Source organism: Balaenoptera ricei, chromosome 5 (assembly GCF_028023285.1).
Source record: "Balaenoptera ricei isolate mBalRic1 chromosome 5, mBalRic1.hap2, whole genome shotgun sequence".
NCBI classification, from domain to species: Eukaryota; Metazoa; Chordata; class Mammalia; order Artiodactyla; family Balaenopteridae; genus Balaenoptera; species Balaenoptera ricei.
In genome coordinates, this window is record NC_082643.1 from 971,648 (window position 1) to 990,909 (window position 19,262).

General features: G+C 39.6%; 1 protein-coding gene and 1 long non-coding RNA gene across 4 annotated transcripts in view; both read right to left on the reverse strand.

Annotated features, from left to right (window-relative positions):
• Positions 1-19,262, reverse strand: part of PDGFC (platelet derived growth factor C) — a 219,344-nt gene that overhangs the window by 143,588 nt on the left and 56,494 nt on the right. Inside the window, exon 1 of one of the 3 annotated variants that reach the window (XM_059922335.1) lies at positions 12,709-12,788. The exons of the other annotated variants lie outside the window; for them this stretch is intronic. The gene's annotated coding sequence lies outside the window, so the exon portion shown is untranslated. Of the gene's footprint in view, positions 1-12,708; positions 12,789-19,262 lie in introns of those variants that run through there. 3 annotated transcript variants of the gene reach the window in all.
• Positions 1-19,262, reverse strand: part of LOC132365720 (uncharacterized) — a 117,305-nt gene that overhangs the window by 42,014 nt on the left and 56,029 nt on the right. The window lies entirely within an intron of this gene.

Consider the following 19,262-nt stretch of genomic DNA (forward strand, 5'->3'; position numbering starts at 1 on the left):
AAGGTTTTTCTCTTAACAACCAGTTTTAACTTCACTAGTCTGATCTAACGTTCAGAGTGACACCTGCCTTTAAGCTGGTAAATCATGCCTCATTAGAAATCCAAAACCAGGTTAACTATAAACTTCAAATAACTACACGAAATGTAATAATCGACTTTGTCAATGAAAATGAATTTAGGGGCTTCCCTGGTGGCACAGTGGTTAAGAATCCGCCTGCCAATGCAGAGGAGACGGGTTCGAGCCCTGGTCCGGGAAGATCCCACATGCTGCGGAGCAGCTAAGCCCGTGTGCCACAACTACTGAGCCCACAAGCTGCAACTACTGAGCCTGTGCGCCGCAACTGCTGAGCCTGTGCGCCGCAACTACTGAGCCCGTGCTCCTAGAGCCCGTGCTCCACAACAAGAGAAGCCACCGCAATGAGAAGCCTGTGCACCGCAACAAAGAGTAGCCCCCGCTCGCCACAACTAGAGAAAGCCTGCAAGCAGCAACGAAGACCCAAAGCAGCCAAAAATAAATAAATAAAATTTTAAAAATTTAAAAAAAAAAAGAAAATGAATTTACCTGTCATACTGTTGCACTGAAATCACAACATACCAGTTACAGGCAAAATTAGATTAAATTGGGATTAAAATGGAGCTGAGGGAGGATCATGAGTCTTTATCTGAACAGAGAACTGAGAACCTCATCACCTGACTTAGACTTTCAGTCTTTCACGGCTCCTAATTTATCACGTGAAGTAATGGATGAAAGCTCACATAACGGAAAGAGATCATGACTGAAATCCTTTTTCCATCAGCCATTAATAGTGTGTGACTTTAGGCAAATTACTTAATTTTATTGAGCCTCTATCACCTCTAAAACAGGGCTAATTATACCTTCTTTAACCATTGTGAACATTAAGTAAAATAACACACAGAAAAGTGTCCTGCATTTATCAGTTCCCTTACCGATAAAAACTCAGCATTTCCTTAGTAAAAAGACCACCCTTTATCCACCTCTCGAAACACTAGTTCCATCCTTTATAAGATCCAAAGAAGAACTAATTATCTCTTAAGATGTTTGTGTGACATAAGCTTCAGGAGATATAAGCAAGCTTTAAGAAACTTTCACTCGTGTGCACATGTGTTCTACAGTTATTCCAACCATCTACTCTACCCTGAAGCTCAAAAGCGCCTCCTCTGTGGGGTCTTCCCTGGTTACTAAAATAGCACCTGCCAACAGGCACACCTGCCTCTCTAGTCCCCTAGACTAGTCTCCTGTTTCGTTTTCCTTCTTAGCACTCCTCACCACCTGACATATCTTATAAGTTTACTGGTTGTCGATCCTCACTGGTATGAAATCTCCATGGGAAGAGACACTTCCTCTGTATTTTTACTGCATAATTGCTGGCATAATAGGTGCCCAATAAGTATCTGATGAAGAAAAACCTGAGTTAAAAAGAAAACCACCTTCAGAGCAGACTGAACGTCGGAAGAGGAAAATCACCCTGGCGTTAATGCGTGTATCTTAGCAGCAGGAGTATCTGGGCACTGCACATCCCTTACCCAGAAGCGAAGTGAGTAGCAGACAAAGACAAATGTCATATGACACCACTTACATGTGCAATCTGAAATATGACACAAATGGACTTGTTTACAAATCAGAAATAGAGTCGCAGACATAGAGAACAAACTTATGGTTACCAAAGGGGAAAGGGGGGGAGGGAGGGATACAGTGGGAGATTGGGATGGACATATACACAGGACTGTATATAAAACAGACAATCAACAAGGACCTACTGTATAGCACAGGGAACTCTACTCAGTGCTCTGTAATGACGTGAATGGAAAAAGAATCTGAAAAAGAATAAATACATGTATGTGTATAACTGAGTCACTTTGCTGGACACCTGAAACTAACACAACATTGTAAATCAACTACACTCCAATAAAAATTTTTAAAAAGACAAAAAAAAAAATAAAGAATGGCGATTCTGCCGCTGGTAATGTCTAGGGACAGGCCTAGACCCAGAAGTAGACACTGACCCCAAAAGTAACCCCCAAACTCCACTGAATGAATTCATCAGCATTTCTGAGAGAATACGAATACAGCGATCTGAGAGCACTGCTGCAGAATGGGGACCCGTCTACCAAAAGCCAGGCATTGTTGTAGATATGTTACGTTTATGATGTCATTGAATCCCCACTAAAGCCCTGCATGGCTTCGGTGTCATTCTTGAATTCTGACTACATGCCAGACACGTTGCAGAGGTATTTCACACATTCGTTTATGTTCACTTTGTTTCTCAAAGAGAAGACAGTTGCCCATAATGTGCAGATGTGTAAACTGAAATGTGACTCAAAGAGATTAGTAAAATCTACCCAAGTAACACAGAGATTTAGGTACCAGGACCAGGATTCACACTCCAGCCTAAGACTTCAAAGCTTCTTATTCTGTCTAAAGTACTACATGATCACTCCAAATTTTTATAAAACAGATCTTCTAAACTGTCAAGTGGTTCAACTTGGAATAGAAAATATGTATCTACTTCTCCCCTCTCAGTCAACCATTTAGAAATCCTGGCATCCAATCTCTGATTCATTCCCAAAGAAAGACTATTTACCCAGATACCAAAGTAAATCTATTTAGAGTTTAAAGAGCTCAGCTTTCTTTTAATTCCATTAGAAAAGCCTTTCTGTATTACCCACGGGGCACTCAAAGCACGCATTCTATCTCCGAAATGGAATAAAGGAACATAATTGTCCGATACTGTCTCACATTTAATGTACTGCAGATACAATATCTCAGGCATACATATGAGCTCTGCTTACATGTCCCTTATGCAAATGTGTCAGGGACCAGAAGTAAAATATGCCACCCAGTATTATCGGGAGAAAGATGCTCCCTGGCTTTGTCAGCTCGTGTTGTGGTGTGTGTATACGTGTGTGTGTAAGTATACAGAGAGACATACATTTATAATCTACACATATGCATTTAATGTTTCTGTTTGTATGTACACATGTAATATATATGTGAAATACATTTTACACGCTGGCTCTTCTGGAGTTATAACGTCGGAAATTTTTAAAAGATTCAAGAGAGGATTTCATATGATCATTGCACCCAAACAAATACAAACCACTTAAAAATATTGCTGACTTAGATTTCTTAATATCCTAACTTTTTTGGTGGGGGGGCAGGTAAAGACTTAGTTTATTAGCATAGTAATATCCTAACTTGTGAAAATGGAAATTTTAAGCTTTTTCTGCTCTTCCTTTTCATTAAAATTATACCCATTGTTAAAGATAGCAAATGAAATTCAATTTCTTTTTTTGTTTTTTTTTTTCACGATTTTTTTGAGGTATATTTATTTACAATGTCGTGTTACTTTCAGGTATACAGCATAGTGATTCAGTTATATATACATATTATTTTTCATATTATTTTCCATTATAGTTTATTACAGGATATTGAATATAGTTCCCTGTGCTCTACAGTCGGACCTTGTTGTTTATCTCTTCAACTTCTATTTCCTTGCTTAAATTCTAGAACGTTTACGGTTCCTGGTGAGAGGTGGTTTGGCCTCCTCTTTTGTAGGAATAACCACTTTCTCACTTGGATTTACTATATATTTATCATCACCTGTAAAACATGTGATACAGTGGAATGTAAAACTATATTCTTGAGAGTAGACAGATGTGTAATGGGAGCTGACTTCCTGCTTCTTCCCTGTGGTGTAATTAGGAATTCTTGGAAGGTAGCTTAGGGGGACAGTTTCCAAAAAAAAAAAAAAAAGATTTATGATGTACTTTGAAGAAATTCTGAGCATGGACAAAGGTTTCTCTTTGAAGTTTGGGGATATAATTAAAGTGGAAATAGACTTGGGATTCATAAAGCTCTTATAATTTCCTCTTTGCAGACTTGGTTTCTGGCTACCCCTCTGCGTTGTCTCAGGGCGTCTCAAGGTGAGGAAAGGGGTGTACACAATGGACTTTATTTGTAGCTCTGTGGCATTTGGCAACTGGGACTTTTTTCCCTCAATTACATGTAATGACATGTAGTTTTTAAATCAACTTTTTATTTTAGAAAAGCTTGGGATTTACAGAAAAATTGTGAAGATAGTACAGAGTACCCATTAACCCTAAACCTTGTTCCCCATCATTAACATTTTAACGTTCCTATGGTACATTTGTCCTAATTAAACAACCAATATTGATACACTGTCATTGACAAAGGTCAAAAATTTATTCACGCTTCCTTAGTTTTTGCCTACAGTCCCTTTTCTGTTCCAGGACATCACATTTACATGTGGTTATTGAATTACCTTAGGGTTCCCTTTACTGTGACAACTTCTCAGACATTCCTTTTTTTTGGCTGACCTTAAACAGCTTTGAGGCATACCAGTCAGGCATTTCGTTGAATGGCCCTTAACTGAGATTTGACTGATGTTTTCCTCATGATTAGACTGAGGTTACGGATTATTAGGAGTGAGACCAGAGGAAACAGCCATCCTTAGCACATCCTATCAAAGGTGTATACTATCAACATGATGTATGGCTGCTGATATTAACCTTGATCACCTGGCTGACATAGTATCTGTCAAGTTCCTCCACTATAAAACTACTCTTTCCCCCGTTTTACTGTATTCTTTGGAAGGAAATCATAATGCAGAGCTCACACTTAAGCGGTGGGGAGTTATGTTCTACCTCTTTGAGGGCAAAGTAGCTACATAAGTTTTTTGGTTTCATCTGCATGGGAAAATTTGTCTATACTCCTCATTTATTTATTCAATAATTTATTTAGATCAGTATAGACATGTGGATATTAGTTAAAACATTAGGTTATTTTTTAAAGTCATTTCTACTTCAGGCAATTCTAATCTATTGGAGACTATGCTTTTTAATTAAAAAAAAAACAAAAACAGTGAATACCAAAACCTTCAATATTGTCCACTATTTAATCTATACCCAAAAACCTGGTAGAAAGCTTCATTCTAAAAGGAGAAACAACTTGCATTAAAAACTTTAGAAAAAATGATGAATCTCATGCAATTTAAATAAATTCCATCCAAAGCTATTCCATGAAGAGAATATTAATAATATAAACAACTACATAAAAATTAATTCAAAATTCTAGCATCAATGACTTTTACTTTAATTAGTGATGATGGTATCTACCAAACAAAAATCAAATATTAAAACGGATACAAATACATTTCCATAAGAACATAGGAAACCTATAAATTTAAAGATCTCATCAAATATAATACTCAAAAAAGGGGAAATATTTAAGATGCTAATGATTAGAGGCATAAAAACCTCTCCAACTTCCTGAAATTTTGCTAACATAAAGCAAAATTTATTAAGGCATACTTATATAACTCTTCCATGATTACTTTTGTGTATACACATAATACGTGTATATAACTTAAGGTAAGTTTTTGGAGATATCGGCAATTCAGTGTAACTCAATAATTTAAAAGTTGAAGTACTAAAGGGTACTTTACTGACATTTAAATAGTGTATTAATAAAATGTTTCCATTTGTAATGAAGTTCAAGGGAAAAAAAAGCAATGATGATAAAAGTCAAAAGAGTGGTTACAGCAGGGATAAGTTCTGACTGACTGGGTACATACATGTAAAAATGTACCAGGCTGTAGACTTCAGATGAACACTTTCGCACTTTGTTGCCTGTATTTATTCCCTCCCTTGAAAATACAGAGGGGTAGTGCATCCCCAAATCCATCATCATAGCTATGCCATGACGCGTGTGGACCTTACAAATGGCTCCTGACATTCTCCAAACGTTCAAAGCAGTCATTGTCTCTGCCATTTATCATAAACTGTCTCAAATTTGTGGGGCAATATGTGAAGAAGCGTTTTTTCTTCAACCAAGTATAACTGACTGAGGCTCTGGGTTATATAGTAAGTTTCCCATATGTCTAGTTTGCTTCTGGCATCTCTGCCAATAATCTCACCAGGTTGGCCAAAATATACCGTATTAGAAACTATATTTTATTTGAGGCAGATAGGATTTTTAGGTAAACCAGTGAGGGGAAAGAAAGTAAATGCTTTGACAAAGAAACACAATCAAACTCACCTGGATTTCCTTAAAAACTGTACAGCGATGATCTTACTACAAGGCATTTAATTATTGATGTTTTCTTCATGTTACAAAAGATATCAAAGATATTCCTGAATTTATATATCATCGCAATTTGATAAGGTTTATTTTGGGTAGCAGTCATATTACAAAAGAGTTGTATGCAAAATAGGACTTTTAAAAGTTAATCATGCTTTTCCTTTAATTTCTAGGATAATTTCTAACATGCTTTAATTTTATAATCACTTCCAAAGAGACCCGTCTGGAAACAGGAAGCCTGGTTTGAGCTGGTGCTATGGACTGAATTGTGTCCCCTCCAAGATTCTTGTGTTGAAGCCTTGACCCCAATGCAATGGTAACTGGAGGTGGGGCGTTCAGGAGGTGATGAGGCTTATATGACCCCATGACGGGATTGGTGTTCTTAGCGCTTTCTTGGCCACGTGAGGACACAGTGAGAAGGCAGGTGTCTGCAAGCCAGGTAGAGAGTTCTCACCCAGGATTAAATCTACAGGCACCTTGATCTTGGACATCCAGCCTCCAGAACTATGAGAAACAAACTCCTGTTGTGTTGTTTAAGCTCCCCCAGTCTGTGGAACTTTGTTGTGGCAGCCTGAGCAGACTAAGAGGGCTGGGTATCAATTCTGTCCCATCCGCTACACGTGAGTCAATAAAATGATGCAGATGTAGCCAAATATGTTTCATGATAGAAATTACATCTTTACTGTCATGAAAAATGCACTTTTGTAATGACAGTCATGTTGTTTATTACTTGCATTTACGTTGCTCAGAGCACAGGCGTATTTGGAGCCCAGGATCCATCTTACATGGAGAATTTACTACCACAAAGACTTAAAAATAAAAATGGGTCAAAAAGAGATTAACAATAATTTTTAAAGAGACTTTTTAAGAGACTAAGAAATGCCTGATTTAAGTTAACACCTGTCTTTAATAATTTGGTAATGTGAAAAATAAAACTATTCTATCTTTTTACACATCCTGATTTTTTCACCAGATTTTCTTAACCTAACACCTAATTCTAATCATAAACTATACATTTGCTTGTATTTGAGTGAAGTTATGTAATATAAAATGTAAGTCAAAAACGCAAACAAAAGAAAATCCAAGCATGCCTAACGATGACTTCTGGAATTCGCACCAAGAAATGGAACATAAAAGTCTAGAGATCTGGTACTCTACAACGGATGAAATGAAGTCTTTCTTCTTCTTCCTTTGCATCTTTTAATTAATCTCAGTGTCTGAAGACTTCATTTCTTGTATCTCTTTTCACAAAATAAAGCTTAGCTTTAAGGGAATAAGAAAATATTGACTGATCAATAATAAAAAATTAAGAGATTTATAGTGCCTTATCATGACAACACTATTCTAATTACCTAGAACAGTTGGTGAAATATATAACATTTCATTAAAGGCAATTTACTAAACAATCTAACTCTCTTAATACTCTTCATTCATTTAAAAATAATTATTTCAACCCAGAAATGCCAATTTAGAATTAAAATATCTAAATAAATGATGCCGGCTCCTAACCAGCACAAGAGAAAAACCTTTATTTAGAAGCACAAGAGGTATGACATTTTTTCTTATTTTAAGTAATAAAAAGCACAAAACTTAATTGGCACTGGGAAATTGTCAGCACAAGAACAGTAAACAAAATAACAAAATTTAGTAGTACTGTAATGATATCCTAATTCTGTTTCAGGAAAAGTTCTTTCCATCTAGTAACTTTGTGTCAATTTCTGGCTACCTAAACCTACCATCCATTTAATTGGACCTATGCTTGAAATTATAGTTCCAACAGCCTTAAGTAATAATCAGACAAGTATGGCAGCTTTATTCATAATAACTAAAAGTTGGAAATAATCCAATTGTCCATCAACTGATGAGTGGTTAAACCCAACGTGGTATATCTACACAACTTTTTATTGCTGAGCAATATTCCACGGCACAGATGCACCAATTTTTTTTAACCGTTCACTGGTCGAAAGACACTTAAGGTTGTTTCCAGTTTGTGGCTCTTGCAAACAAAGCTGCTATGAAAATTCATATATAGAGTTTGTGTGTGTGAGAACATAGCTTTCATAATCTGGAATAAATGGCCAAGAGTGCAATTCTAGATCATTCAGTAAGACCACGTTTATTTTTATAAGAAACTGCCAAACTATTTCCCTGAGTGACTGTAGCATTTCACTTTCCCACCAGCATTATACCACCTCCTAATACCATCACACTGGGGGTTAGGACTTCAACATATGAATTCTGGGGACACAAACATTCAGTCCCTAACAGCCAGAAAGCGGTAGAGATAAGAAATGAATCCAATTCTGTCTGATGCCAGAATTAATCCCTTAAGCACAACACACGTATAATTATCCCAACAGACAGCTGAATAACAGGGGGTGTTAAGATAGAGGACGTATTTGAAAATAAGTCCACATAATTACTGGTAAGGAAAAGCTATATTTCCTATGGGTAGATGTGTTTATGATTTATATACAATAGTATGATGACTGGAGAATTAATTATAGCTGGACAACAAATATCTATATTCTTTGGCAGAAATTAGTTTTGGATCAAGATTTTGATATGAAAAAAGAGGGGCCAGAGTCTGGATTTGAGGGAATAAGTAGAGTTTTGTTAGGGTTTAGACAAAAAAAAAAAAAAAAAAACAACAACAACAAAGGAGGCAGAGAGTGAATTTAGTTTAAACTTAGAAACTGATTTTTTTCTGGCGGTTAGGAAAAGGGATTCTAGGACAAGAACGGGGTATCTAATTCTCAGCAAGCTGGAATGAAAACCGGGCATTGAACAAGGGAAGCCTTAAGTATTCATCAACATTAAAAGAGCTGGACTCTGCATGTATTCCGTTTGGCTGAGGTCGCCACCTGAGGAATGAGCTGGCAAACTCCTTGAGGCCAGGCATTCCGGGTTTGTAGACACTGAGTGTGCTACATGTAAGAACTCAGTTCCGTGGTGCGGAGAAAAGGGAACCCTCCTGCACTGTTGGTGAGAATGTAAATTGGGGCAGCCACTATGGAGAACAGTATGGAGGGTCCTTAAAAACTAAAAATAGAGCTACCATGTGATCCAGCAATCGCATTTCTGAGCATATATCTAGAGAACACTCTAACTTGAAACGATACATGCACCCCAATGTTCATAGCTGCACTGTTCACAAACAGCCAAGACATGGAAACAACCTAAATGTCCATTGACAGAGGAATGGATAAAGAAGATGTGGTGGATAGATACAATGGAATATTACTCAGCCATACAAAGAATGTATTAAAGCCATCTGCAGCTACGTGGATGGACCTAGAGATGATCACACTAAGCAAAGTCAGTCAGAAAGAGAAAGACAAATACCATATGATATCACTTATATGTGGAATCTAAAATATGAGGCAGATGAACATATCTGCAAAACATAAACAGACTCACAGACATAGAGAACAGACATGTGGTCTCCAAGGTGGGGTGGGGGAAGGATGGAGTGGGAGTTTGGGATTAGCAGGTGCCAACTATTATATAGAGAATGGATAAACAACAAGGTCCTACTGTATAGCACAGGGAACTACATTCAATGTCCTGTGATAAACCATCACGGAAAAGAATATGAAAAAGAATATATGTGCATATGTATAACTGAATCACTAGAGCAGAAATTAATACAACATTCTAAATCAACTATGCTTCAATAAAATAAATTTTTTAAAAAAGAACTCAGTCCCTGTGCCATGGTAGATATTCAAAGCTCACATGTCTGTTGATCATGGCCTCTAATGATTCATAAGTCCTTATTGCACTCAAGGCAAATGTCCTTAGAAAATTCCTCTCTCTCCCTCCCTCTGCCCCCTTCTCTCTCCCTCCTTCCCTCCTTCCTTCTTTCTGGCAGGTGAGGATACGGAAGGCAAAGCCAGAATCTATCCCTAAATTCGGATCATCAACAGCACTGGCCTCATTTGTCAACTTTAATGAGATTTCACAATTTTAACGAAATGAATCGATCATAATCTTAAGGAGAGAAAAAGAGGCAAACTCAGGAAGTATGTAAGTACACTGTCAATATTATATACACATTTACATTTTTGTCTACTTTGCAGGTAGTCAGTAGGATGTCACATAGTCCACACATATATATATTTTTTAATCTTTTTTTTTAATTACTTTATTTTTTGGTCACATTGGGTCTTTGTTGCTGCACACGGGCTTTCTCTAGTTGCAGTGAGCGGGGGCTGTCCTTCATTGCGGTGCACGGGCTTCTCATTGCAGTGGCTTCCCTTGTTGCAGAGCACGGGCTCTAGGCGCACAGGATTCAGTAGTTGTGGCACGTGGGCTCAGTAGTTGTTGCTCACAGGCTCTAGAGTGCAGGCTCAGTAACTGTGGAGCACGGGCTCTAGGTGCACGGGCTCAGTAGTTGTGGCTCGTGGGCTCAGTAGTTGTGGCGCGCGGGCTCAGTAGTTGTGGCGCACGGACTTAATTGCTCTGTGGCATGTGGGATCTTCCTGGACCAGGGTTCGAACCCGTGTTCCCTGCATTGGCAGACGGATTCTTAGCCACTGTGTCACCAGGGAAGTCCCACACATATATATATTTTTTTAATTACAGGTTATAAAATAAAAAGAATGCTGCACAAAAAGCTGGAGGGATTTAAAATTTTAACAGATGCTTTCCCCTTCGTTTCTCCAATTACAGTCTTTTGAGACACAGTCCACACCCATCCTCACGTTCTGGACAGAGGCTTCCAGCTGGGAAGTTGATGCCCACGACCCATTAGCAGAAAGACCCAAATGCAAAGTTCAGGTTAAAAAAAGTCTGCCTTTCAACAGCCAGTTCCCTGTGTCGCCATTCTCTTCAAAGAGTAGAGATCCTGGAAGATTTCTTACACACCCTGGGCATCACTGGCACATAGCTATACATGCAAACATTTCCATCCTTCAGCTAAGAACCGGGCCACCTAGATCCCGTGGGTCAATAGTTTACTTTATTGAGATATAATTCACAACCACATAATTCACCCATACGAAGTGTGTAATTCAATGGTAAAACACAAGCACTGTAGTAAAGGTTCCTGTAAACATAATTTGAAGAGCACTTTTCAATCACTTTAGTGCTGTCACACTTGTATACCAACTATGCTAAAATGTCAATGTAAGCAACTATACTCTGACAAAAATTTTTTAAAATTAAAAATTAAAAAATTTTTAAACATTTAAAAAGAAATGTAAGGTAAAAAGTTCTACTTAAGCCTTGAGTCTGATTTTCACTTACATATTAAAATAGTAGATATTAAAAAAAAGAGAATTTCCTGAATGGGGTTGTAAAATAGAAGCTCTAAAATGCTTATTTTGCAAAATCTTTAACAAATTAAGTTAATCCAGCTGTAACTTATCTGATTTACATGAGTTATATTCAATGGAATATTTTGCCTATGTGGGGTTTTTAGTTTTCAAGCTTTCAGAATGTTAAAAAATAATTCTGCATGAATGGTAAATAATGCTTTATTTTGTTTTCGTTCCTTTCTCAAGTAGATCCATACTTAAAACCACTCCTCTCTTCCAATGTTCAAAAGAGTTTTGTTTCAAATCTAATTAAATTCCATTAGTGAGAAAAAACGCTTTTTAAGTTTTAAATGTATGCTTAAGTGCATTTAGTTTTCGATAGTGATCTCTTTACAAACTTGACATTGCACAGTAAATCACTTCTACCACATCATCTTTAACTCATAATTGAAGACATTTCATTGTTTTTTTGTCTTACGGGCATTTTTTTCTTTGTTTTTTTTTTTTTAAACGGGCACTTTTAAAATTTGCTTATTCTTAAACTATTGTTTCTCCTTAGAAATAAGTATTCTTGGGGAATTTACTCTAAGAAATCATAATGATTTGAATACTGAAGATAAGCTACGTATATGGAGTTAAACAGAGTATATACTCCATTTAGGAATAATAAAGGAGAAAAAACAGGCATTGAAAAGGTTGTATCTATAAGACCACGTCCCTTAGATAGGTACGGAGTATTTTTACTAATTGTTATACCGAACATCCTTAAGAAGTGAAATTCATGAAGTTATCAAAAAAGATATTACCAAATTTCCTAAAAGAACTTTCTTTGAATGTATAGCTTGTAATGGTTTCTAGTATTATATTAGGTTGTAGGATAATAAAGATTCTGCCAAAGAAGGAAAGTGATTCTACAATATGACTTACTAAATATGGACATATTTCCAGTGCTATGTACTAAGTACCCTCTTTTCAGGCCTAGAAAGACATTCACTTGTTTTCAAATGTGCTTTCAATCTGATTTATACGAGTATGCAAATGCAGAAATATAAAGTACACCATTCAAAACTTGTTCGTATCAGGACATCTGAGAAAAGTTAAGCAAACCATTCTCTTTTAAGGCAGGCTGGCTTCCCAAATCATATTTTCTCACTAATCTCCTTACAAACTAAAAAAGGAAAACTAAAAATTCATTACTGAAAAGTACATGTACCTTTTCCTACATGCAGGTAATCCCTAACCTTCCTAAATGGCCCCCAAATTTCATAATCTCCATCTGAGTGGAAAATTTACCAGGATAGAAAGTGGAGCAGACCAAAGCACTTACGGAAAATTGTCTGAAACTCCCGACTGAAAACGGAGCGATTCCAGAGAAGGAAACCGTTCAGCCCAGAGGACGGCCTGGGCCCACGTCCTCACAGCATCTTGGTCTGTTCCTCTGCACCTGCCCGACCCTCAGGTTCCACGGATCAGACCAGGCATGGCCCTCAGCCGGCTGCCCACCTGGGCTCTGTCCTCTGGTGGGAGCAAAGAGCATGGAGACGAGGCTGAGGACCAGGGAGAAGGCCCCCGGGATGCGTCCCAGCCCCCCGGTTAAGGGCACACAGATGCCACCGGCACCCGAGGCCGGCTGTCAGCCGTGATCTCCACAGTCATTCGAATAACAACAGGACGGTATTAATTTGGACCGAGTTACCGGCATGAACCTTTTTTTATGCATTTTTTTTGTTAATTTTTATTGGAGTGTGGTTGCTTTACAATGTTGTGTCAGCCTCCACTGCACAATGGAATGACTCAGCCGTACACAGACGTTTATCTCCTCCCTTTTGGACTTCCCTCCCATTTAGATTACCACCGTGCATTAGGTAGAGCTCCCTGTGCTATACAGTGCGTTCCCATCAGTTGTCTATTTTACGCATAGTATCAATAATGTATATGGGTCAATCCTAGTCTCCCAATTCCTCCCACCCACCCCCTCCCCCTTGGTATCCATACATTTGTTGTCTACGTCTGTGTCTCTATTCCTGCCCTGCAAATAAGATCATCTGTACCATTTTTCTATGTTCCATATATATGCGTTACTATACGATAGTTGCTTTTCTCTTTCTGACTTATTTCACTCTGTATAACAGTCTCTAGGTCTATCCACGTCTCTACAACCGGCAAGACACTTAATTGGAATTTCAACATATCTTAGCTCTCTAAAAACAGAACTATTCTTATTAACGTATAAGCCTGGGGTCAACTTCCCTGTCTTGATTTTTTAATACAGCTAAGCGGTACCTCACATGCGCAGACAGGCCACTGCCTAAGCCTTGTCTTGTTTAGTCCCTGTAACAATTCTGTGAGGTGGACACTGCCATCATCTCTACAGATGGAAACCACTGAGGCCACAGACTGAAGAACGGAAAGTGGTAGACGAGGCTGTGAATGCAGAAGAGTTGGCTCCAAATTCTACACTCTCCCCAAACTTCTGCCCCTACCTCGAGAAAAATGTCTTCAGTTCCAAGATAATTTAGAACTTAGCTTAAATCAGCAGACTTCTCCAGTTAAAAGAAAAATCACATGATCTGAGAAAGTGTTTGTATTTTGAGAGTATATAAATTCTGCTGTTGAAAACCTTAAAAGGAAGGGAAAACTCACAGTCTTACACACACACACACACACACACACACACCCACACACACAGAGCCCTGTAGTTCGTCCTATGGGTGAAGAGAAGGTCTGCCTAAGAATTTTCTCTGCCCCAACTTAAATGAAAACTGGCACTGTAAACCTTTTTCTATATTTTTCTGGTCCAAAAAGCCTATGGCCTGGTAGATGGTTCTTCTGTTTTGGGGGAAAGTACAATGAATCCTGTCTTTTGTGCCAAGGATGTTGGAGCCCAGAGCCTGGAGATTAAAAGTTAAATTTCTCTACACAAGATGGCTGGAGGGAAGGAGTGACGACCAGGAATCCAGTCACCCACGACCAGGTTTTCAGAGCAACAGACAATCGGAGAATATCAAACCCTAACCTCAAACCCTAACCTCCCAAATACCGAGAACCGTGGTGAGCTTCCCACAATAAACAGGATGGGGCATGTTTGGGAGTTAGGAGAATGTGGTGCCAGATGTCTGGAGAATTTGGTGGGTAGCTAGGAACTTCCAGAAAGAAGCAGGGGCAGGGGAGGAAAGGAGGAATGAAGGAAAGAAAAAGACAAACACTCATCTAGAGGGTTTTTCCCTTGGTGACCAAGTTGAGGGACAGAAAGGTTTCTGGGGTGATGCCTGAATTTTTTAATTTAAATTGACCTTCTGAACTGAGTAATCTTACGTCTCCGATCAAAGACCGTGCAATAGTAGAACCCATCTAGTTCAACCCTCCATTCTATAAAAGAGGAGTGATTTCCAAAGAAGCAAACACCTGCCAACGTCTTACAGCTTTTCACCAACAGTTCTCCTGCACCCTAGTTCAAGGTGTTTCTCTTTTCATGACTCATTTTTGGAAGCTTTTCATAAAAAAACTTAAGAAAAACATTCTCAACCTACTTATAAGTGTGTATATAAGTATATATATATATATATAATATATATATATATATATAAAACATATATATACAAGTATATATATAACATATATATATAACTTATAAGCCTGTTAGGAAACTCTTTTATTAAAAGAAATACAGATAACTATTTCTACTGATTTGAGTTTCCGTCGTTAATATTTCTAATTTTTCTCTGATACATAAGTTGTCACCTCAAAATTCTTCCCTCCTGATCAACTCTCTTCACACACACACACACCCACACACACACCCACACACACACACGTCTTCATGGTCCCAGCACAGGGATGATTACAATTGCCGATCGACGGAACAAGTTGCTAAGTGTGCTAATAACAGGTGTGCAGACAATAGCGATGAACGTGGCCCAGACCCAGCCCTCAAGGGGCTTCAGCCTAGTGGGAAACCAAAAAATGAAAATCAGCTTAATGAGGGCTATTTAAAAATATACAGTTAGGAGTCCATAGGGCCGTACGCATGTCACAAGGATTCATCCTTTCAAGGGGGGATGGCACGCATGTGTGTGTTTCTGGTTCCTGGTTCAGTTCTTATGTAAAGTATGTACTCAGTTAAACACTGTTCACTGGTGCTGAATTTTGAAAAGGACTCTTCTGTTTCACCTCCAACCTGGAAAACGCATTCATTTATCCATTCGATACCTAACACATCCAAATAATACTGTAGGCGCTGAGACTACAACACTGAAGAAAGTGCACCCAGGTCTGTTCTTCCGGAAATGTCAATGTACTAGGAATATTAGAAAGTAGTAATGACAACACGTGGTGTGAGGTGTGTCTCCGGGACAGCAAGCGGAAGGGCCGAGGCTGGCGTGCGCAACGGCATGAACCTCGAAAGGCTGTCCGTAAGGTAGGGCACCGACGACCGTGGCTCGTGTTCACGTGCAGAGGTGTGGGGGCCGAGCCAGGCCACACGCGAAGGTGGAGGGAATATCCCCAGGCGAAGATGGGGGGGAGAGGGCTCGGGCATCCTCGTGGACTGATGTTGGGGAGAAGATGCTGGAGAAAGGGGAGCAATGGGAAGAGAGGGGACAAGCAGGAGGGATGCGTGAGGCAGCATCGCGGCCACGGCGGTGCTGAGGGGACCCCAGGCCACTGCGGCCACCCCGACCACGTTCAAGTCCACGCCTTCTCCTGCTGGTCACTCGGCGGCTTCCTAGGTGCCCTGTCTCTTTTCCACACGGAAGCGGGTGATTCTTTTAAACACGAATCAGATCATTTTATTCCCCTGAAAACCCGCCGGTGGTTTCTCACCGCTCTTAGGAGATCATCCAAACTCCTTATCCTGAGCCGCGAAGCTGTCCTCCACGACGGGACCCCTGGGCAACCTCCCAGCTGGGTCTCCTGGTCCCTCACCGGGTCCCCTTCAGCCACACAGGCTGCCCTGAGGCCCCTCCGTTAAAGGCCGGGTGGGTCCTGACTCAGGCCTCTCAGGCTTCCCGTTCTCCCTGCCTGGCAATGCTCACCTGTGGTTTTGGTACTGCGTCCCTTTCGTCACTCCGTCTCCAGCCAAGTGGGACGCCCTCCCTGCCCGCCACGTCCAAACACACCCTCCTTCCTCCCTCTCTGTTCCCTTCATCTTGCGTGACTTCATCCAGAGCAGCTGCCACTCTCCAAAGATGTACTTTTTCTACTTTCTCCCTCGTGTGCGTGTGTTGTGGAGGCAGTAGCTTTGTGTATTGTCTTCCTCTCGCACCAGAAGGAACCTCTAGAAGGGATTCTGCCCGTGTTACTCACCTTCCCATCCCAAAGGCCGAGAACAATACCTGGCACATCGCAGACACTCAAAAGACACTTGTTTAAGAGCTAAAGATAGTAAAGATTGAGTGATAGGAGCTGAGACAGGAATAAGCCCACCGGAGGACAACCTAAAAGGAAGCGTCAGGCAGATGGAAAAGCGTGCTAAAGCAGTGGCATATAAGGTGGAACCTAAAGGTGCGGGAGGATAGATTAGGAGTTTGGGATGAACGTATACACACTACTCTATATAAAACAGATGAACAACAAGGACCTACTGTGGAGCACAGGGAACTCTACTCAGTACTCTGTAATGACCTATATGGGAAAAGAATCTGAAAAAGAGTGGATATATGTATATGTATATCTAAATCACTTTGCTGCACACCTGAAACTAACACAACATTTCAGTCAACTATACTCCAATCTAAAATAAGAATTTTTTTTAGAAAAGCTGAAACGTGAAACACAAATACAACATAACATACTGAATGAAAGCTCAAAGGGTAAGTGGAGTATTCAAATACAAAAGAATAAAAATTTTAATAGCCTCAGATTGAAATTAAAGCCCATGAGGAAGCAGTACAGTATGGATGGTCCCAAGAGACGAGGAAGAAACCCTGACTGCAAGGAACCGAGACTGTGAAAACAAGGACAGTGAGATCAGCCCCAAGAATGTTCAGATCATCAACTGAGCAGCTGAAAATTGCTTGTCCTTCCTACACCAAGAATATAGGAGTGTTTCTAGGAAGGTCCAGCATATAAAGGAAGTTCACTGAATTGCTATTAAAGGGGCTAAGAGACCAACACATCGCTATTATAAGAGATATGGCTTAGTCACAGGATCATACAACACCAACATTAAAAGAGTCTTCTTAAGCCATCTTCTCATTCTTCAATCCCTGGTCATTCTCAGACATCTACTGAGCGCCTACTATGTACCAAGCAGGAAACTGACGATACAGTGAACACTGTCTTGATACTTTATTCTCCTTGGAAATTGCTACAGATGGTTACCTCCACTTTCCACTCTGAGAATAAATGTTACAAGCAGCCTTCTGGAAACAGTGCCCTTGGATCTCTACTGTAATGACGGGTCCTGAGGTGAGGAATGTCAGGCCCTCCAGGAGGGGAACGTGGAGCCCGTGAAACCTGCGGGAAGGAGGTTCTGGGGCAGGTAGAGGCTTGCAGGCCCCGCCAGCCCTGCCACGGAGGCAAATACCACCAGCTGAAGTTAAACAGGTACATAAATAAGACACTGGAGAGAATGTTCTCTAACACCATACACGGAAATAAACTCAGAATGGATTAAAGACCTAAATGTAAGGCCGGATACTCTAAAACCCTCAGAGGAAAACACAGGGAGAACACTCTGACATAAATCATAGCAAGATCTTTCTGGATCCACCTCTGAGTGTAATGAAAAGAAAAAGAAGAGAACACAATACAAACAAAAAACCCCAAGACAATGAAAATGTCTCGTAACTGAAACAACCTCCCACCAATGGAGAATCCACTCTAATGACCCCCCAACCCCTAGCTGCCAAAAAGAGTTTAGGAGATATGGGGATATATGTATACGTATAGCTGATTCACTTTGTTACAAAGCAAAAACTAACACACCGTTGTAAAGCAATTATACTCCAATAAAGATGTTAAAAAAAAAAAGGAGTTTACTACCAAAGTTGGAATTAATACACAAAGACAAGTTTCCCAGGGTGTGGATAGAGATTTGTTCACATTATGTCTTAATAAAAACATCTCTTGTAGGTGGATTTTAGGCTTTCAAGGTGATAGCCAGAAGGTATCCCTGTCCTTTTCCATTGGAACTTCCTGGGATGATAGGAATGTTTTCACAGCCCAGTACCACTAGCCATACGTGGTGACCGACTTCCAAGCGACTACAGCAACTGAGAAAATGAATTTTTAATTTAAGCTTATTTAGCTTTAATTCACTTAAATGTACACAGTTACATGTGGCTAGTGGCTACCGTGTTCATCAGCACCATCAGGCCAGAGCTGTGGTCCTAACACTGGTTAATAGAGGCTGATGTGTGAGAAATGACACCACTGCCTTCTCTTCCACCAGCACTGAAATGGGAATCTCCCCCAATCCGGAACGACAGTTAAATTAGTATAGTCTTTGGTTAAATTAATTAATTTATTTTTTATTGACGTATAGTTGATTTACAATGTGTTAGTTTCAGGTGTACAGCAAAGTGGTTCAGTTATATATATATATAAAATATATTAAATGAATACATATAGGTATATATTTTTTTCAGATTCTTTTCCCATATAGGTTATTACAAGATATTGAGTAGAGTTCCCTGTGCCATACAGCAGGTCCTCACTGTTTACCTATTTTAAATACAGTTGTGTGTATATGTTACTCCCAAATTCTTCTTTCTAAAGGGTTAGGTAATCAACACTATTCCTGAAGTCCCCTTATTCTACTCGTAAATGTATTAGTTGCTTGACTGTCAATAACTCTCATCATTGCTCTGGACCTCAGCTGCCTTACGAGTAAAATAAAAGACTGGAACTACGAAGCCGTGTGCTACCTGAAGGGCTTTT